General features: G+C 43.4%; 1 protein-coding gene and 1 pseudogene across 2 annotated transcripts in view; both read right to left on the reverse strand.

The window, feature by feature from the left end:
* LOC127567722 (calcium-activated chloride channel regulator 1-like) overlaps positions 1-725 on the reverse strand; it is a 61,625-nt gene extending 60,900 nt beyond the window's left edge. Inside the window, exon 1 of one of the 2 annotated variants that reach the window (XM_052010691.1) lies at positions 634-725. The gene's annotated coding sequence lies outside the window, so the exon portion shown is untranslated. The remainder of the gene's footprint in view (positions 1-633) is intronic. The other variant, XM_052010694.1, reaches the window with a different exon arrangement.
* Positions 726-4,381: 3,656 nt separating this feature from the next.
* The window catches only part of LOC127568943 (calcium-activated chloride channel regulator 1-like), a 39,333-nt pseudogene continuing 24,391 nt past the window's right edge, over positions 4,382-19,323 (reverse strand).

Here is a 19,323-nt window from a genome sequence, read left to right on the forward strand (position 1 = left end):
TGCCCTGGTTTAACTTAACAAAATACAACACTTTGTACTTATATTTCCAGAATTTTCTGATTTTGTTTTAGATTTCCAGCATCTACTTTTTTTATTTCACCATTTTCCCAGTGTATGGAGTATTCTTGAATGACAGATAATCTGGTTTTCACTGAGATAAACTCAATCCAGATGAAGACAGATACATTTCCCCATCACCGATTTGGGAATAGAGTTTAGAGAAAGGGCTAACAAAGATTCCAAGTTTTCTTTTAAACTAGTAAAGACAAAAGCTAAGAAGCCTGAACACATTTGGAAGCAGCACAAGAAAAAGTAGAGAGATGGTTAAAAGTGAAAACTGGAAAATAAAGAAATGATGTGATCTTAAAAGAACAGAACTAAACCTTGTAAAGAGTTTTGGGCAGAACTTCAATATGAACTGGGTATGAACTCTTCAAAAGACCCCCAAAAAGCTTTTTATGCACAATCTATTCATTAAAATGAGGTACACAAATCTATTTTCTAGGAAATTATTGCCACAGAACCATTCATTTGATTCGAGCCAAGCACAAAATTAGTCCTCAACTGATTACCAGGGTGCTGACACTTATTGTTCTATGAATCAATCTTTTGCAACACTCATACGTTACTCACTGAGATAAACTTAATCCAGATGAAGATAGATACATTTCCCCATCACCGACCTGGGAATGGAGTTTAGAGAAAGGGCTAACAAAGATTCCAAGTTTTCTTTTAAACTAGTAAGGACAAAAGCTAAGAAGCCTGAACACATTTGGAAGCAGCACAAGAAAAAGTTAAAAGTGAAAACTGGAAAAATAAGAAATGATGTGAGCTTAAAAGAACAGAACTAAACCTTGTAAAGTGTTTTGGGCAGAACTTCAATATGAACTGGGTATAAACTCTTCAAAAGAGCCCCAAAAGGCTTTTAATGCACAATCTATTCATTACAATGAGGTACATGAATCCATTTTCTAGGAAATTATTGCCATAGACCCATTCATCTGATAAGAGCCAAGCACAGTACTAGTCCTTGGCTGATTACCAGGGTGTGACACTTATTGTTCTATTAATCGTTCCTTTGCAACACTCATGCGTTACTCAGTTATCCACCCCTGGCACCACTGAGCAGCAAACATCTCAGCTGGCAGGATGAGATGGATGTACTGCATGAGTTCCAATTCTGCAGAATCTGTATTCAGAACATTTGTAGGGTCATTTTAGAACAACCAGCCATTCCACATAATTATGGTCCATATTCCACTGAACTTTCAAGTCTCAGCAGAGTAGTACACATGAGAAAATATGCTTACAGACTCATTCCTGGCCTGAAGTAACAAACCTGCTATATAGTAGTGGCAAGGCATTAAAATCTGCCACTGAAATGTATCTCTGCTGACTACTGAATTTCAGAGGCATGTGCACCTTGCATGCAGTAGGTTTAGCATCACTGATTGTGGGTGAACTGGGCAGCACACCAGGTAGTACCGCTGCGTCACAGCTCCAGAGACCATGGTGCCAACTGTGTGGCATTTGTATGTTCTCCCTGTGACCACAAGGGTTTCCCCCGGGTGCTCTGGTTTCCTCCCACATCCCAAAGCCATGAGGGTTGGTGGGTTAATTGGCTACTGTAGATTGCCCCTAGTGTCGGTGGGTGAAAGGAGGATCTGGGTGGAGTTGATGGGCATGTGAGAGAGAAGAGAATGCAAGGAAATAAGTGGGGGGATGGCTTTAGGAGCTGGCATGGACAGGATAGGCCAAATTGCCTCCTTCTATGTGGTAAGGAAATGTGAGAATTTCCAGGTAAAGTTATTTCTATGTTGTTTAAGTCTGAGAGTTACACCAATCGTAAATGTGGATGATAAACAAGTGGAGAAATGATAAATAAGAAACAGGGAATCTTCACCTGATGGGCTGATGTCCAATGATTAACCTCTGGTGGGAGAATGATGAGATCATTTGGTTGAATAGAAAAGCAACATTATACTGAGCTGTTATATGGAAAGTATTGTGGAAGAACATAAAACATAGAACAGCACAGGAACAGGCCCTTCAACCCACCGTGTCTGTGCCGACAATGATGCCAGTTTAAACTAATCCCATCTGCCTGCACATGATCCATATTCTTCCCTTCCCTGTATGCTTATGTGCCTGTCTAAATGCCTCTTAAACATTGCTTTTGTATCTGCTTCCACCACCACCCCTGGCAGCACATTCCAGGAACACACTACTCTCTGTGTAACAAAAAAATCGCCTCACAGATCTCCTTTAAACTTTCTCCCTCCCACCTTCAACCTATACTCTCCAGTATTTGATACTTCCACCCTGGGGAAAGGACTCTGTCTATCTACCCTATCATCCATGATCAAATGTTACAGCAGACTTGATGGGCCAAATGCCCTAATTCTGCTCCTATGTCTTATGGTCTTTGCCTCACATAATTTTATAAATTTCTACCAGGTCACCCCTCAGTCTCCAAGGCTCCGGAGAAAGCCATCTTATGGCGGAAAGAAATTCCTTCAGAAGCTGGTTGAGGAGAACAAACCATAGTCTAAAGAGGGGTAATGCATAGGGATTATTTGAAACATTTTAAGCTTCAGCCAATCTTGCTGCTATAAAGAGAAGCAAATGGACAAGTCCTCATATATCAGTTGCAATCACAACATATTGCACCCTCTAATGATACCTGTATTTTCCTCTTTTAATCATGCATAGTACAATGATAGGTGAAATAGAAAAAGAATTGAATGCAATGTCAGCACAGACTGCGGCATTAGGCATGGAGGTCAACGTCCTTCCGATTTTCAACAAAGTATATTGAACTTCAGTAATGTCATTGCACCAGTTGTACATTGATTCATCGTTAGAAAGGGAGCACAGTGAAGGCAGTTCCTCTTACGCCTATTCTTGAGTTAAATCTGAACCCATCTGGATGGGAAAACTGTCCAAGGCCCACAAAGCAGCACAGTCTGGAAAATCTTTGCAACATTTATTAAAACCACAAATAAAGTAATAGAAATGCAAACACCACAAACACACATAACATTCCCACCTTGTGTGTAAAGCAGATTAATATGGGTTTTGAAAAAATAATTAAGGGGAATCTTTATACCGGCATGAAGATTGGTAATCAGTGTTAATTGACATAAGAACCAAAGGGGAACCTTCTTTTGCACAGCAATTGTTGCCATTTGGAAGTCCCTACCCAAAAAGGTGTTAGAAGCAAATTAAACAGCAACTTTCAAAAAGAACTGAAAGGCTATGGGGGCGAGAGAAGGGAAATGAGTCTGACCAAATTGTCCTGTTAAAGTGTACCACAGACTTGATGGGCCAAATGGAGAGCTTCTCAGACATTCTGTTCTTGAACAGAAATGAAACGTGTTAATCGGGATAGAAGTAGCGATACTGTGGATATCTGAATCTTTGAAAAGACCTGATGGTGTAATATTTTTATACTTTTTTTAATAGAAGTTGCAACAGTGTGAAATGTTGCATTACATTTAGGGAAAAAATACACTGAATTTTAAACTCCCAGTTTGTGTCACTTATTATCAATGTCACAGAGTCATAGATACAGTCTGGAAACAGATCCTTCTGCCCAGAGTCCGCACTGACCATCAAGCATCCATTATTACCCTGATCCTACCCTAACCCATTCTATTGTCCCCACATTCCCATTAACCTTTTCCCAGGGTTGGAATGCCTAATACCAGAGGGCATGCATTTAAGGTGCGAGGGGGTAAGTTCAAAGTAGATGTCTGGGGCAAGTCTTTTTTTACACAGAGGGAGGTGGGCACCTGGAAGATGTTGCTTGGCATGGTGGTGGAGGCAGATATGATAGAGTCACTTAAGAGGCTCTTAGATAGGCACATTAATGTGCAGAGAATGGAGGGATATGAACCTTGTGTATGCAGAAGGGACTAGTTTAGTTAGGCTGTTTAATTAGATTGGCACAACATTGTGGGCTGGAGGGCCTGTTCCCCTGCTGTACTGTTCTATGTTTTATAACTCCCCCCTGATTCTACCACTCGCCTACACACTAGGGACAATTTAAAGTGGCCACTTAAGCTACTAACAGGCACGTCTTTGAGATGTGAGAGGAATCCTGAGCACCGGGGGGAAACCCAGAGTCACAGAAGCAACGTTACAAACTCCACACTGTAGGCACTAGAGATCAGCAATAATAAATCAGAATAAAGTAAATGCTCGGATTAATAACCTAGATATGTGCAACCTGTCTGTATACTGCTGCAGCTTCTGACAGCCTCTTACTCTTGCATTTCTTCTACAGAACGTGATCAGTAACCCCAACAATCAAACATACAATAACTGCGACTACTACTGTAATCCAAACATTCTTTGATACGTTCCTGCCTTTTGGTTCCTAAGGCAAAGGCACAAAGACAGAAATCCCAGCAACATTAGACATCTCGGAAGACTGATCCTTTTCATCATAAGCACGGAGAGCGAAGTAGAGCGCTGTCCTGTTTCGAAGTCCTGCATTTTCAGCGACAATTGTAAATGTTTCCTTGGAACCAAATGGTTGTGGTTTCAAGTTTGTCAAATTAACCAGTTCAGCTCCTGAGAAACTGTCCCATAGCTGCAGCGGTTTGTCACTCATTCTCATCTCATAGTAGGATGCTAATGAAGAAAGGAAATAAATGATTGCATTGACATACAGCTGGAAAAATATTCAGATACTGAGTTTATAAAAAAGGAGCTTGGAGCTCAAAATGAGAGATGTTTTGCTAAATTGTGGTAAATTCAGTACTGCATCCAGCTTAGGATATGAACCTTTATAGATGGGAATGGATTGAGTGGAGATTGAACAGAATGACAGCATTGCCATCATCTTTGTGTCTGCTGTTGCAAAACCTCTTTACCTCTCACCTCTCTCCTACTTAGAACCTACCTTTTTGCCCAAGTACTTCATTATTGACACACAGTGTTGTTCTGAGTCTGTTCTTTTTGATGGATGTCATAATTTTTGTGTTTTAATTTCACTGCATTTCCCCAGCTCAGAAATTGTCAGCTTCGCAAAACTTCCAAAACTCAGTCAAAATAATCTGATGCAACTTGTGACCATGACATTGAAAGATAAATTGCTAACTAACCAGATATATGGTTCAAGTGCTCTTCTAGATACCTCTTAAGTGCTCAGCAACTCTGTTTCCCCCACTCACTGGCAGTGCATTTCAGGTACTCACCACTCTTTTGGGGAAAGACCCCTCAGATCCCCTCTGAATATCTAACCACTTACCCTAAATTTATGTCCTCAAGTTTTATTCACCTCTGATATGTGAAGAGGATTCCTCCTGTCTATCCTCTCTATACCCCTCATTATTTTGTCCCTTCTTAACCTCCTCTGCTCCAGGGAAAACAGACCTAGCCTTCTCAGTCTCTCCTCAATTAGACTTATTTTTTCAAATGAGTTAAAAAAAAAGCAGTGGGATGATCTGTCAAAGAACATTGGAATTCCCTGGGTGTCCTGACCAATATTTATCCTTTCACATTCAAAACTCATCATTGATTTCACTCCAATACAGCAGACATGTTGCTCACATTACAGATCATAAACCAATGTTTCCCAAAGGTTCTTTGCTGAGCCTCACTTCAGAAAGATTTGATCTTCCTGGGACACTCTCAACCTTTTCTCTGCACTATCATTAGAGTGACACATGGCACAGCTTGTAGAGCTGCTGTCTCACAGCTCCAGTGACCTGGGTTCAATCCTAACTTCCAGTGCTATGTATGTGGGGTTTGTACGTTCTCCCTGTGACTGCATTGGTTTTCCCTGGTCAATGCTTCTACTTCCTCAGGAGGCTAAAGAAATTTGGCATGTTCCCAATGACCCTCACCATTTTTTATAGAAGCACCATAGAAAGCATCCGATCCAGAGGCATCAGAGTTTGGTCTGGCAGCTGCTCTGCCCAACGCTGCAAGAAATTGCAGAGAGTTGTGGATTCAGCCTAGTCCATCACGCAAACCAGCCTCCCCTCCAGTGACTCCAACTACACTTCCCGCTGCCTCGGGAAAGCAGCCGACAGAATCAAGGACCACTCCCAACCCAGTCATTCTCTCTTCTCCCCTCTCCCACTGGGCAGAAGATACAAAAGCTGGAGAACATGTACTATCAGACTCAAGGACAGCTCCTACCCCACTGCTATCAGAACGGAGCTCTCATATGCTAAAAGATGAGCTCTTGATCTCCCAGTCTACCTTGGCAGGGCCTTGCACCTTATTTGTCTATCTGCACTCCACTTTCTCTGTAACTGTAACACTACGTTCTGCATCCTGTTTTCTTTTTACTACCTTGATGTAATTATGTATGGCGTGCTCTGCCTGGATGGCAGTGCAAAACGAAAGCTTTTCTTTGTATCTCGGTACATGTGACAATAATAAACCAAAAGAAATACTCTTGTTGTCTGTCATGTGTCAAAGGCGTGCAAGTTAGGAGGTTAATTGGCCACTACAAATTGTCCCTAATGTGTAGGTGAATGGTTGAACTTCATTAGAATGTGGGAAGAATAAAATGGGATTAGAATCTATGGGTTGGCATGGACTCATTGGGCCGATGTTTCTGATTCCTTGCTGTGTAACTCTATGACTCTACAAGTAATTCACCAGAGCACCAAGGCCTGCCATGGCCTTCATTTATTCTTGGTCCTCCTTCCTGGAGAACATGCTTTTACTGAGTCATACCTCAGCTGGGCAGGAGAATTCCCCAACTATTTGATCACTTCATTGCTGGGAAGAGAAATTCTCTGCCAGCTATTTAAATGCAGGAACGTTTACCTGTCCCTTGATCCAAGTCTGCCCCTGGTGCTGTCCATTGCAGCTCAATTTCATCGTTAAGTATTGTTGCTTGAAGGTCTGTGACTCTGCACGGTGCAAAGTTGACAACAGGTGTACCTGGGGGAATTGAAAGCGCTCCTCCTGATTTGACCCTGCTGAAATCTCCTATCTGAGCCACTGGATCTTCATCACTGTTTGGAAGCCTTGGCAGATTTGTATGAATAATGCCTATGTGGAAGGAAAGATACACATCTCTAGTATCTGGAACATACAGAGTGAAACATCACTGAATATAAATGCCCTCCAGCTCCCACTTGCATTTCTGACATTGTCGGGGAGGTGGAGAGTAGAAGCTCATTACTTCCTCACAGATGGAGGGGCAAGAACACTGTGACAGCCCCCTGAGTTCCTCTTGTTGTTGGGGGATAGTGGGCCGAAGACACACGGGCTCAATGATAGTTTACTCTGACATTTTCTCTGTTTTCCTTTGTCAAAGGCTAAGTATCATAGAACATAAAACATAGAACAGTACAGGACAGGAACAGGCCCTTCGGCCCACATTGTTGTGCCAAACTAATTAAACTAGTAATGAAACTCCTAACTAATTCCTACTGTCCATATCCCTTAATTCTCTGCATATTCATGTGCCTATCTAAGAATCTCTCAAATCGTACTTGAGTTCTATCGTACTTGCCTCCAACGCCACCCCTGGCAGCACATTCCAGGCACCCACCACTCTCTGTGTAAAAAATGCACATCTCCTTTGAACTTACCCCATCCCATTTTAAATGCATGCCCTCTAGTATTAGACATTTTCGACCCTGGGGAAAAGATACCAGTTGTCTACTCTACCTATGCCTCTCATGATCTTATTAACTTCTATCAGATTTCCTCTCAGCCTCTGCTGCTCCAGAGAAAACAACCCAAGTTTGTCCAACCTCTCCTTATAGCCCACACCCTCTAATTCAGTCAGCATCCTGGTAAACCCCTTCTGAACCCTCTCCAAAGCCTCCACATCCTTCCTATAATGGGGTGACCAGAATTGAATGCAATATTTGAGATGTAGCCTAACCAGAGTTTTAAAGCTGCAACATAACTTCCTAATTCTTGAACTCAATGCCTCGACCAACAAAGGTAAGCATGCCACATGCCTTCTTTACCACCCTACTAACCTGTTCAGCCACTTTCAGAGAACTATGGATGGACCCCTGATCCCTCTGTACATCCACACTGTTAAGGGTCCTGCAATTAACTGTCCCTTTACATTCAATCTCCCAAAATGCAACACCTCACACATGGCCTGGTTAAACTCCATCTACCATTTCTCTGCTCATATCTGCAACTGATCTTTATCTCACTGTATCCTTTGGCAGTCATCTACACTATCCACAAGCCACCAATCTTTTTATCATCTGCGAACTTACTCACCCACATCTTCTGTTTGTGATATATATATCACAAACAGCAGATGTCCCAGTACAGATCCTGCAGAACACCACTAGTGATGGACCTGCAGCCAGAATAAGTCCCATCAGTCACTACCCTCTGTCCTCTATGGGTAAGCCAATTCTGAATCCAAACAGCCAGGTCACCGTGTATCCAATGCATCATAATCTTCTGGATGAGCCTACCATGAGAGACCTTGTCAAATGCCTTACTAAAATCCACTGCTAAAAGACAACACCCACTACTCTACCCCATCGATCACCTTCATTGCCTCCTCGAAAAGCTCAACAAGTTAGTAAAACATGACCTGCCCTGTACAAAGCCATGCTGACCGTTCTTAATTAAGATATCTTTATTGGTCACATGTACATCGAAACACACAGTGAAATGCATCTTTTTACATAGAATGTTCTGGGGGCAGCCCAGTCTTTTCCAAATACTCATAAATTCTATCCCTAAGAATCCTCTCCAATATTTTTCCTAACACTGACGTGAGACTCACCGTCTACAACTTCCAGGATTATCCCTATTTCCCTTCTTGAACAAAAGAACAACATTAGCTTCTCGCCAGTCCTCTGGGACCTCGCCTGTGGCTAGAGAGGACACGGAGGTCTTGGTCAAGACCCCAGCAATCTCATCTCTTATCTCTCTCAATAATCTGAGGTATGTCCATTGGGCCCTAGGTGTTGGAAATCTGCATTAGAAGCGGAAAACATTGGAAGCCACTCAAAAGAGCAAGCAACGTGTTCTGATCATCAGCCAGGGATGTTAGCACAGTATCCCTCTCTGCAGATGTTGGTTGAACTGATGAGTGCTTACAGCATTCTGTTCTTTTCTCCTTCTCTTGACCTACCCTGCATTTCTTCCACCTGTTTCATTTTCTTTTCCTGCCCTCTTCTCTCTCCCTGTTGTCTTATAATTCCATTCTCCATCTCTGCCAGTTTATTCTCCATCTATGGCTCGTTCTTGCCTCAAGTTCATAATCCCCCTCCAGATATTTGGGCACAAGGATGTAAGTTGACACTTTAATGCAGAACTGAGGGAATGCTGTTCTGATAGAGGTACCACCTGCCTGATGGGATTAGTGGGTATCACATCCTTGACTATTGATCCAGAGACATTTCACTCAAATAAATAAATTTGAAATAAAAAGTGAGTCTCATTAATGGCAACCGTGAAGCTGCTTGATCTCATAAAAATGTACCTGTTTTATGTCCTTCAGGGGAGGAGATCAATACTCCCTGTACTCCTTTCTTTTTTTTTAAATTTTATTTACAGCATGGTAACAGGCCCTTCCAGCCCAATGAGTCCACGCCGCCCATTTTAAACCCAAATTAACCTACCCATACGTCTTTGCTATGTGGGAGGAAGCCGGAGCACCTGGAGGAAACCCACGCAGTCACGGGAGAACGTACAAACTCCTTACAGACAGTGACGGGAATCGAACCCTGATCACTGGCGCTGTAATAGTGTCGCACTAACCGCTACGCCACCGTGCCGCCCTTCTCTCTCCTTCTGGTTGTCCCCACCCCCACCACCCAGTTTCATTCACCTCCACCACCTGGCTCCATCTGCCCATCATCCCCGTCCTTAACTGGTTCCACCTATCACCTGCCAGCTCCTGCCTCACCCCTCCCCCTCACCTCTTTATACTGACTATCTCCCCTCTCAATCCTGATGCGGGGTCTCGACCCAAAACATCGATCATTCCTTTGCCTCCAGAGATGCTGCTTGGCCCACTGAGTTCCTCAAGCAGATTGTTTTTTGCTACTGAAGTGGAGTTGCTTCTCACATTATTCCTTAATGAAATGCCTGTGGGGGTACTGCTCCGTGAACAATCTCCTCTCTCCTCTGGCATGTTTCCTTGCCCTGTGCACCACCTTCTCCCCATCACGACACAGTCCTGGGGCAAATACGGTGACACCCTGTTAATCCGGCACACTCAGGAATTGGGTGGTGCCAGACTAGCAGATTTCCTAGATCATTGGATGTTATTCTATTAATACACCAACACATTTCTAAATCACTTCTGTTTAAAGATGTCACACAGTGGAATATTAAATGTTCCAGTGAACCTGGAAAGTTTAAAGAGCATCAGAAAAATGAATCTGGTAACTTTAAAGGGAACATGAGAAAGAGAACCAGGCAAGTTTCAAGGGAGCGCAGCCAAAGAACCAAGTGAGTTTAAAGGCAGCATGGGAATTGGAGCCCAGTGGGTGAAGAAGGAGCATGGCAGCCAGGGAACCAACAAGTGGATAGGGAGTGCAGAACCAGGATCCCCGTGAGTGGATAAGGAACATGGGAACTGGGACCCAGTGAGTGGATGGTGAATGGAGAGTACAGAAACCGGGGTATCAGCGGGTGGACAGGGAACTTAACAAACGTCACCTGGTGAGCCAGATAGCACAACCACTGGGATTTCCAATTAGTCAGATTTTCAGAGTTTTACTGTAGTAATCAGTGTCTAAGAGCAATGTAGACTTCACAAAGTGTAACTAAATGTGGAGATACCAGTCAGTAACCCACACCAGCCCACACTTTGTATGCAGTCAGCATCTTACCTGCAAACCATCCCTTTAAACGGTATAGGTGGTGTGTGGGGTTATGTTCTTCCTGGTGATAAGTGCCTGACTGTGACTGGACAAACACAAGTAAGAACCTGGAGAGATGGCCTCAGTTCCTAAAGCAAACTTATCCTTGCAATACCTCACAAACCATTGCAATGACATCTCTGCATTGTCTTCTTTTGCACTGCCAAATATTTATTACCATTTACTGTGTATCCTGTTATGTACATGGCATTCCCATCTGTTCTGTTTGCCATCATGGTAGAGTCTTCCTTTCCCTCCAAGCGCACCTTGAAGTTGTATCTTCCATGTTCAGTAGTTTTCAGGAAATACTTAGAGTAAACCCCATCGTTCTTAATAATATCAGCACCTAAAAGCAAGTAAAGGCATGTGGTTATAGGCTGAGGAGAGAATGCAACACTAATACTGCATTTAGGTTAAATGCTGTACATCGAAGGTTCCTACTCCCATCCTACTGGTGGTCCAATCTTATGTCCTCAGTAAAATGATCAGGTCAACAACTAATTTCAAATTTTAAATATTTCCATTGTTGTGTGGACTGCCAAATGCGTGATGCATTGAGCAGCAATGCTCTTAAGGTAGTGTTCATCAATGTGAATTTTTTTTAGTTAATTGCTCTGTTCCATCACATCCACTGAAGCTGTCACATCCGAATGGGTCACAAAGAGGTCCCACTCGGACACCATGGGTTTACAGCACAGAGGCCCATGGCTACCTCGAATAATCATCATCGGCCAAGTTCAATAACTAATTTACAACACAAGGTTAGAAGTCATTTCTTAAACTCCTTGGATGGATTAATGAGAAAGCTTCCAAACACCAGTAGACTTTGAACCTTTGAATCAGGCAAATATAATCCATAGAAATGTTTCTATTGAAAACACACCCACTGAAAAGACAAAAATGTAATGAAAATGTTGTGCACCCTGACGGCAGCCACCAGCCTGTCCTCCAACTCCCACCACACCCCACCCTACTTCAGTGCTTCCAACTCCACATCTTAGATCCAGGCTTGGACTCTCAGGGAGATCCCACATCCAGCAATTGGCAGACACATTTCTATTTGGATACAGATGTAAGCAGCCCTGTTCCCTTTGTGGGAAAAGTCATTTCTGAAACTTTGTGGTGTCACGAACCAGCAACAAAAGAAACACACTGAGCATGATTCAGTGTTAAAAACTATTTTATTAATTACTACTTACGATAATACGTAAAACAAAAATAAAAATGTTAGTATGTTAGAATTCAAAAATGTTAAACCTCGAACGTTAACCCCAAAACTAAACTCTTTGTGTGTGTGTGACAAAGTCCAAAACTCCCAGTTCCGGAATGGTTCTTAAAGTTCAGTTCCGCAAGCCATAAGGTGAAACATGAGCAAGGGCTTCTTCAACAACCACTGTTGTCTGAAGATAAGACGTAGACGTAGAAAAACATAGAGAGAGTACATACGAAATCCAAATGTTCCACGATGGAACCCAAACGACACTTCAGTGTTTACTCGGTAGTGACTTCCTCACCCCAAAAGGCATCCGAACCGTGGTCGTCCACATACAAATACCTGTTTCCTTCTACAGGTCAGCAACAAAGTGAACTCCACCGGATTACTTCCAACTTCCATACATGGATTTCAGTGGCAAACACAGTTATTGTTTCTCATCCATCGATAGAGAAAACAAGCAGGCTGGTCTCTCTCTCCCTTCTCTCTCTCTTTCTTCTTCTTCTTCCAACCTCTTCAACAACGACATTATGTCCTTTATCTTCTATTGACGTAAGCACGCCCCACACACACATACACACACACTCTCTATCTTAAAGGGACTTTCACTGAGTCCGTAACAGTGGATAGTTGAGAAAGTTTCCAAGCAATGGTGGGCAGGCACATTTGAACCAAGCAATCACAATCCATAGAAATGTTTCAAATCTAGAAGTCTGAAACTGGAAAGTAATTCCTTTATAGTGCTCTTCCCAGCACTGACTCAGCTCAGTCTGAACCACAACTATTCTAACACACACACACACACACACACACACACACACACACACACACACACACACACACACACACACACACACACACACACACACACACACACACACACACACACACACACACACACACACACACACACTCCTGCCTGACAAAACACGAAACAAGCCTATCTTTCAGCTCCCATCCCACCCCACACTACTTCAGTGCTTCCAAACCACATCTTGTATCGAAGCCTGGACTTTCAGGGAGATCCCACATCCAGCAGTTGGCAGACAGATAGATCTCATGGAAACAGATGTAGCCACATCCCTTTTGTTGAGGATTTGTTGGAGTTATGTGAAGGAACATTTTGCTTCCTGCTAGGAATTGCCTTCTCCTGACTCTGTCAGGAACATGCAACAAGAATCCACTGAATAACTGGGGCTGGTAAGTCCCTTTGTGTATTAAATGAATATAATCCACCCATCTTCCTTAAACATTATGAGCAGCCCAGTTGAAGATCTATTGCAAGAGATTCAATATTCTTCTTGTTTCAGTTGTCACACTTTCAGAATGTCACACCACAGTGGACAGGATTGTTCTGGACTTTTTTAATTCATTCAAGGGATGTGGGCTTTGCAGGCTGAACCAGCATTTAATTGCCCATCCCTGGTTGCCCTTGAGAAGGTGGTGGTGAGCTGCCTTCTTGAACCGCTGCAGTCCTTGAGGAGTGGGTGTACTCACAATGCTGTTATGGAGACTGTTCCAGAATCCTGACCCAGTAACGGTGGAGGAACAGCGATATATTTCTAAGTCAGGATGGTGTGTGGCTTGGAGGGCAACTTCCAGTTCCCCATGCTTTTGCTGCCCTTGTCCTGCTAGCTGATAGAGGTGGTGGGTTTGGAAGGTGCTGTCTAAGGAGCCTTGGTGAGTTGCTACAGTGCATCCTGTAGCTGTACAAACTGCTGCTACTGTGCCTCGGTGGTGGAGTGAGTGAATGGTTGTGGATGGGGTACTATGTCCAGTATGGTGCAAAGCTTCTATTGTTGTTGAAGCAGCACTCATCTGGGCCAGTGGAGAGTCCATCACAATCCTGACCTAAGCCTTGTAGATGATGGACAGGCTTTGGGTTTTAAGAGGCAGGGTTCCAGGCCTCTAACCTGCTCTTGTTCCCGCATTGTGCATATAGTTCCATTTCTGGTCGATGGTGATCCCCAGGGTATTGATACCGGGGGATTCAGTGAAGGTAATGCCATTGAATAACAGAGGGCGATAGATGGATTTTCTCATTGCTTGGCACTTGTGTGGGCTCAATGTTTCTTGCCACCTATCAGCCCAGATCGAGATATTGTTCAGGATTTGCTGCATTTGCATGTGGACTGCTTCATTATCTGAGGAGTCGTGAATGGTGCTGAACATTATGCAATCATCAGTGAACATCCCTAATTCTGAAATGATAAATGAAGGAAGGTCCTTGATGAAGCAGGTGAAGATGATCTTCGCACTTTGCCCAGACTTGCTGTCTACCTGGACTTACTTTCCCAGGATGTGGAATGACAAACTAGCTGAATCTCTGCACCCGGCAGCTGTCCCACAAGATGGAGCAGGCCCGGTACAATAGGTTGGCTTCAGGAATTTCCCTCATAATGTCCTGACAGGCTTTGACTCGCACCTAATTAAAACATTAATGTAAATTAAAAGAATTAGTCCTTACCTGCTCTTACATTTCTCAGAGAATTAGTGACCTCATTCAAATAGATGGAGTTCTCATTTACACACCAGTCCTCTCTGGCATTGGGTTGGGCGCTTGGTGCAGTGAGTCATTGCTTTGTCGAGAACTCACCACTGAGACCAGCTCTAGACTCACTACTGAGTGTAGCGAGGAGGCGGACAGTCTGAGGATCTGACCTTGGATCTTCACATATGACCACATGTTAGTGTAAGTCTGGGGCATCCCGAGGCCAAATAACTGATCAGCCGGTACCACAGCCCAAGGAAATCTGGTTACGATTTGTTCAGGCTGCCTGTGGGTTAAATAGTTCTCCTGGCTGCAACCAATGGTAAATGTTCGTTTACCCACCCAGTTCACTCCACGTCAACGCATCTCCCCCAAACTTTCACTTATATTCACTGCACCATTGGTAATTTCACAAAAGCTCCAATTTTATTTCTCAAAGACAATTTTATGTAACTTACCTGAACCATCATCCAAAAGCTCCTGTTCATCTGTCCGACCGTTGGGAAGCTCAGCAATGATTGTCACTTTCGCAAATAAGACTGGCAGAAATCCTTGGGAGACTTCCACATAAATAATCACTGGGCCAGTGGAATCCTTCCTGGTGATTTTTGCGTTGACTGTGACAGGGGGAACTTTCTCATCCGCTGCTCGGGATGTTACTGTAATTGTTACTTTCTGTGTATTTCCAGGATTCATGATACTGTAAGTCCAAGTTCCTGTCTGGGAGATAAATATTCAGGGTTAATCCGAGGACAATGGCAACCATAGGCAGGATTAAGTTCCTTTAATAACTTAGTGATACTTTAAATAATTAATGCTTGACACATGAGACGAACGATTCTCTATACATAGGGGGCCCTTGAGAAAGCTGTGGTGGGTCGTTATCTTGAATTACCACAGTGTTGTTAAGATGCTCCCTCAACCCAATTTAGATAGAAAGCTCCAAGATCTTGACCCACTGGTGAAAGAGGAATGGTAATAAATGTCCAGTCTGAGTAGAGGATAACAAAGGTGAGAGGGGTGAGAGATAGGCTGTAGGTCATACACCTGATAACAGTTGTCTACTTTGGTGGTGGAAGTATCGAAGCAAGTCACCAGCACTATTTCAACTGTTGAAATAATCTTGGTGAATTGTGGAAATGCCACTTCTACCCCGTCCTAACAGTGAGAAGCTGGAACAGTGGAACAGCAGTAGTACCCCAACCACAAAATTTACTACCTCCACCACTGGCGCACCTTGACTGCTGCCTATGCGATCTACAAAATGCAACAACTTGTCAAGGCTTCTTCACCAGGGCCCACTAGACCACAGCATTTACCTCCTGGAAGGGCAGGACACCAAATTGTTCTGTTTCCAGGGTTTGAAGGGAAGTTCAGGCAAACATTACAGATGCCTGAACCATCTCTTCCAAAGTTCTCTTGATTCAGGGCCCATTTCTTGAGATTGGAAAATTATGCTTGTCACTTCGCTATTTAAGAAAGGTGATGGAGAAAGGGGGAAATTCATTGTATAAAAGGTAATGAAGGAGACTGATGAGTGTAGGGCAGTGGATGCTGTCTACATGGATTTTAGTAAAGCATTTGACAAGGTCCCTCATGGCAGGCTGATCCAGAAGATTAAGGTGAATGGGACCCCATGGTGACATGGCCATTTGGATTCAGAATTGGCTTGGCCATAGAAGACGGAGGGTAGTGGTGAAGGGGTGTTATTCTGGCTGGAACTCTGTGACCAGTGGTGTTTTGCAGGGATCAGTGCAGGAATTTTTGTCAATTGCGACATACATAAGTGACTTGGATGAAAATGTAGATGGGTGGGTTAGTAACTTTGCAGCTGGCACAAAGATTGGTGGAGCTGTGGACAGTGAAGAAGGTTGTCAAAGGATACAGCAGAATATAATCAGTTGCAGATATGGGTGGAGAAATGGCAGATAGAGTTTAATCCGGGCAAGTGTGAGGTGTTTTGCACTTTGGGAAGTCAAATGCAAGGGGAAAGTATACACTTACTGGCTGGACCTTTAACAGCATTGATGTGCAGATGGATCTTGGGGTCCAGGTCCATAGCTCTCTGAAAGTGGCCATGCAACTAGATAGAGTGGTAAAGAAAGATTATGGCATGCTTGCCTTCATTGGTCGGGGCACTGAGTATAAGAGTAAGGAAGTCATGTTGCAGTTGGGTGGGAAGTTCAAGGGAGATGTCAGAGGGAGGTTTTTCACCAAGAGAGCGGTTGGTGCATGGAATATGCTGCCTGGGGTGGTGGTGGAGGCTGATACATTGGCCAAGTTCAAGAGATTGTTAGATAAGTATATGGAGGAATTTAAGATAGAGGGATATGTGGGAGGAAGCAGTTAGATGGTCTTAGGTGTTGTTTGAAGGTCGGCACAACATGGTGGGCCGAAGGGCCTGTATTGTGCTGTATTGTTCTATGGTTCCATGGTTCTACACAAAACTTTGGTTAGGCCACACTTGGAATATTGTGTGCAGTTCTGGTTGCCCCGTTACAGGATTACAGGAAGGATATGGAAGCTTTGGAAAGGGTGCAGAAGGGCTTTATCAGGATGCTGCCTGGATTAGAGGGTATGAGCTACAAGAAGTTGGACAAACTTGGGTTGTTTTCTCTGGAGTATCAGAGACTAAGGGAGGACTTGATAGAGATTTATAAAATTAGAGGCATAGATAGTCACAACCCTAATCCGACCTCAGCAACGGAACACCATGGACCACATCTTGCTCTACTATGGACTTGTCTCTGATTGTACAAAAACAAGACATCAGGGCAAAAGAAGTTTTTTTTCTCTTTACCGCCTTGTATAATTTATATATAATGTATATTTTGTGTGTTGTCTGAATCTATGTGCCTGTGATGCTGCTGCAAGCAAGTTTTTCATTGTACCTGTACCTCACTGCACTTGTGCATATGACAAACTCACCTTGACTTGACTCCACCCTAATTCTAACATTCACCTACACAGTAGGGGCAACATACACTGGCCAAATAACCTACCATTGTGCATGTCTCTGGGGTGTGGGAGGAAACTGCAGCGCCCAGAGGAACCCTACCCAATCACGGGAAGATTGTGGAAACTCTACACAGATAGCTCCGGTGGTCAGGATTGAACCCAGGTCATTGCAGCTAATGAGGCAGTGGTTCTATTTGCTGTGCCACTGTGCCACCTCGAGTGAATAGCACACCCCTGATTCAATGCTATGGAACCTCTACTCCAGGAAATATTTCTGTAAGTCAAGACAGTATTTAGCTCTGGGGCTTCTAATGACTATGGGTTGAAGTTCCATGGCTGTCATTCAGATTGCTTCCTTGTACCTCCCTGAGAGCATTCTCCCAAAGAACAACTGTTAACTCTCATGGTGCTGCAGTAGACAGGAAAACAAACCATTTGCCTCATCCCATTTGCAGAATAGGTCAATAACAGGCAGCCTGCTGTGTCAAATAGGGACCTGTCATAACAGAGGGTGAATGGCAGTAAACAGACTGCACACAGTCGATACAGCTTAAAGAAATGAGTCCAAATAATGAGCAATTCACTGTACTGTTAATAGAAAGAAAAAATATAAAATACTGGAAAAACCAGGTAAGTCCATCACCATTTGTGGAGAGAGAAACAGAGATAATGTGCCAGGTGCATTGGAACATACCTGTGCAGTGCCGTCAATCTCAAGCCGCACTGTGTGTACAATATCATCTATGTCAAAGTCACTAATACTGTATATCTTCCCACTGGGGTCACGTACAAACACATCTGGTGTCAGCTCCTCCCATGTGAGCACAAAATGTGTGTTTTTTCCAACAGTTTTATCGATAGCAACTGTACCATTAAACCAACTGCCTCCATCGACACTCCCTCCTTGAACTTTCAAGCTAGGATCAAAGAAATAGACTTACTGTACATTTTATTACAAGGCACTTGGTAATGTAAGAATAATTGGAAAGTAGTTCTCTAAGGTAATCAAACCTGGATTGACTGTTGGCTAATGTCACCATTTCCTGATACTAATCCAGTAAGAGCATCAATTAGTCCATTTGTGTCCATTTTATCAGTGGCTACAAACTGTAGACCTCCTATTTAATGGAGAGGAAAATAATCCTTAACTCAGACATTATCCATGGTCAATGCCAATTCAGAACAAAATTAAGAAGTAGGCCTCACAAATTCCTGTAATATGACCACACCAGTCCATTGAAAAAGTTGGAATAAAACTACTAACTGGACTGAGATACAAGAGAGACTACAGATGCTGGAAATCTGGACCAACGAACACAAAATGCTGGAGGAACTTTGCCCTCTTCCTTTCCAGTCCTGATAAAGGGTCTCAGCCCAAAACGTCGACTGTTCATTTCCCTCAATAGATGCTGCCTGACCTGCTGGGTTCCTCCAGCGTTTTGTGTTCATTGCACTAAATCAATTGAGCTTGATTTCAACACTGGTGGTGACAAAGTCCATCATTCTCTTCAATACTCTTCCGAGGATAAAACTAAGACATTTGGGGGAAGTCTTCCAGCATGGAGTTGCATAGAAGACCGAGAGTTGGAATAAATGGGTCTTTTTCAGGCTGGAGGGATATAACTAGGCAGTGCGCCAAGGATCAGTTGGTGGCTTTCAATTATTTTTGATTTAGGTTAATGACCTGGAGGAAGGGGTGGAGTATAAAGTACCCAAGTTAGCCAGTGACATGCACATAGAGGGGAGGGCACATTGCAAAGGGGATCTTTGGACTCTGTAACAGAATATTGAGTGAGTGGAGTGAGTGGGCAAAAACTTGGCAGATGGAGTTC

This window comes from Pristis pectinata, chromosome 3 (assembly GCF_009764475.1).
Source record: "Pristis pectinata isolate sPriPec2 chromosome 3, sPriPec2.1.pri, whole genome shotgun sequence".
In the NCBI taxonomy this organism is placed as follows: Eukaryota; Metazoa; Chordata; class Chondrichthyes; order Rhinopristiformes; family Pristidae; genus Pristis; species Pristis pectinata.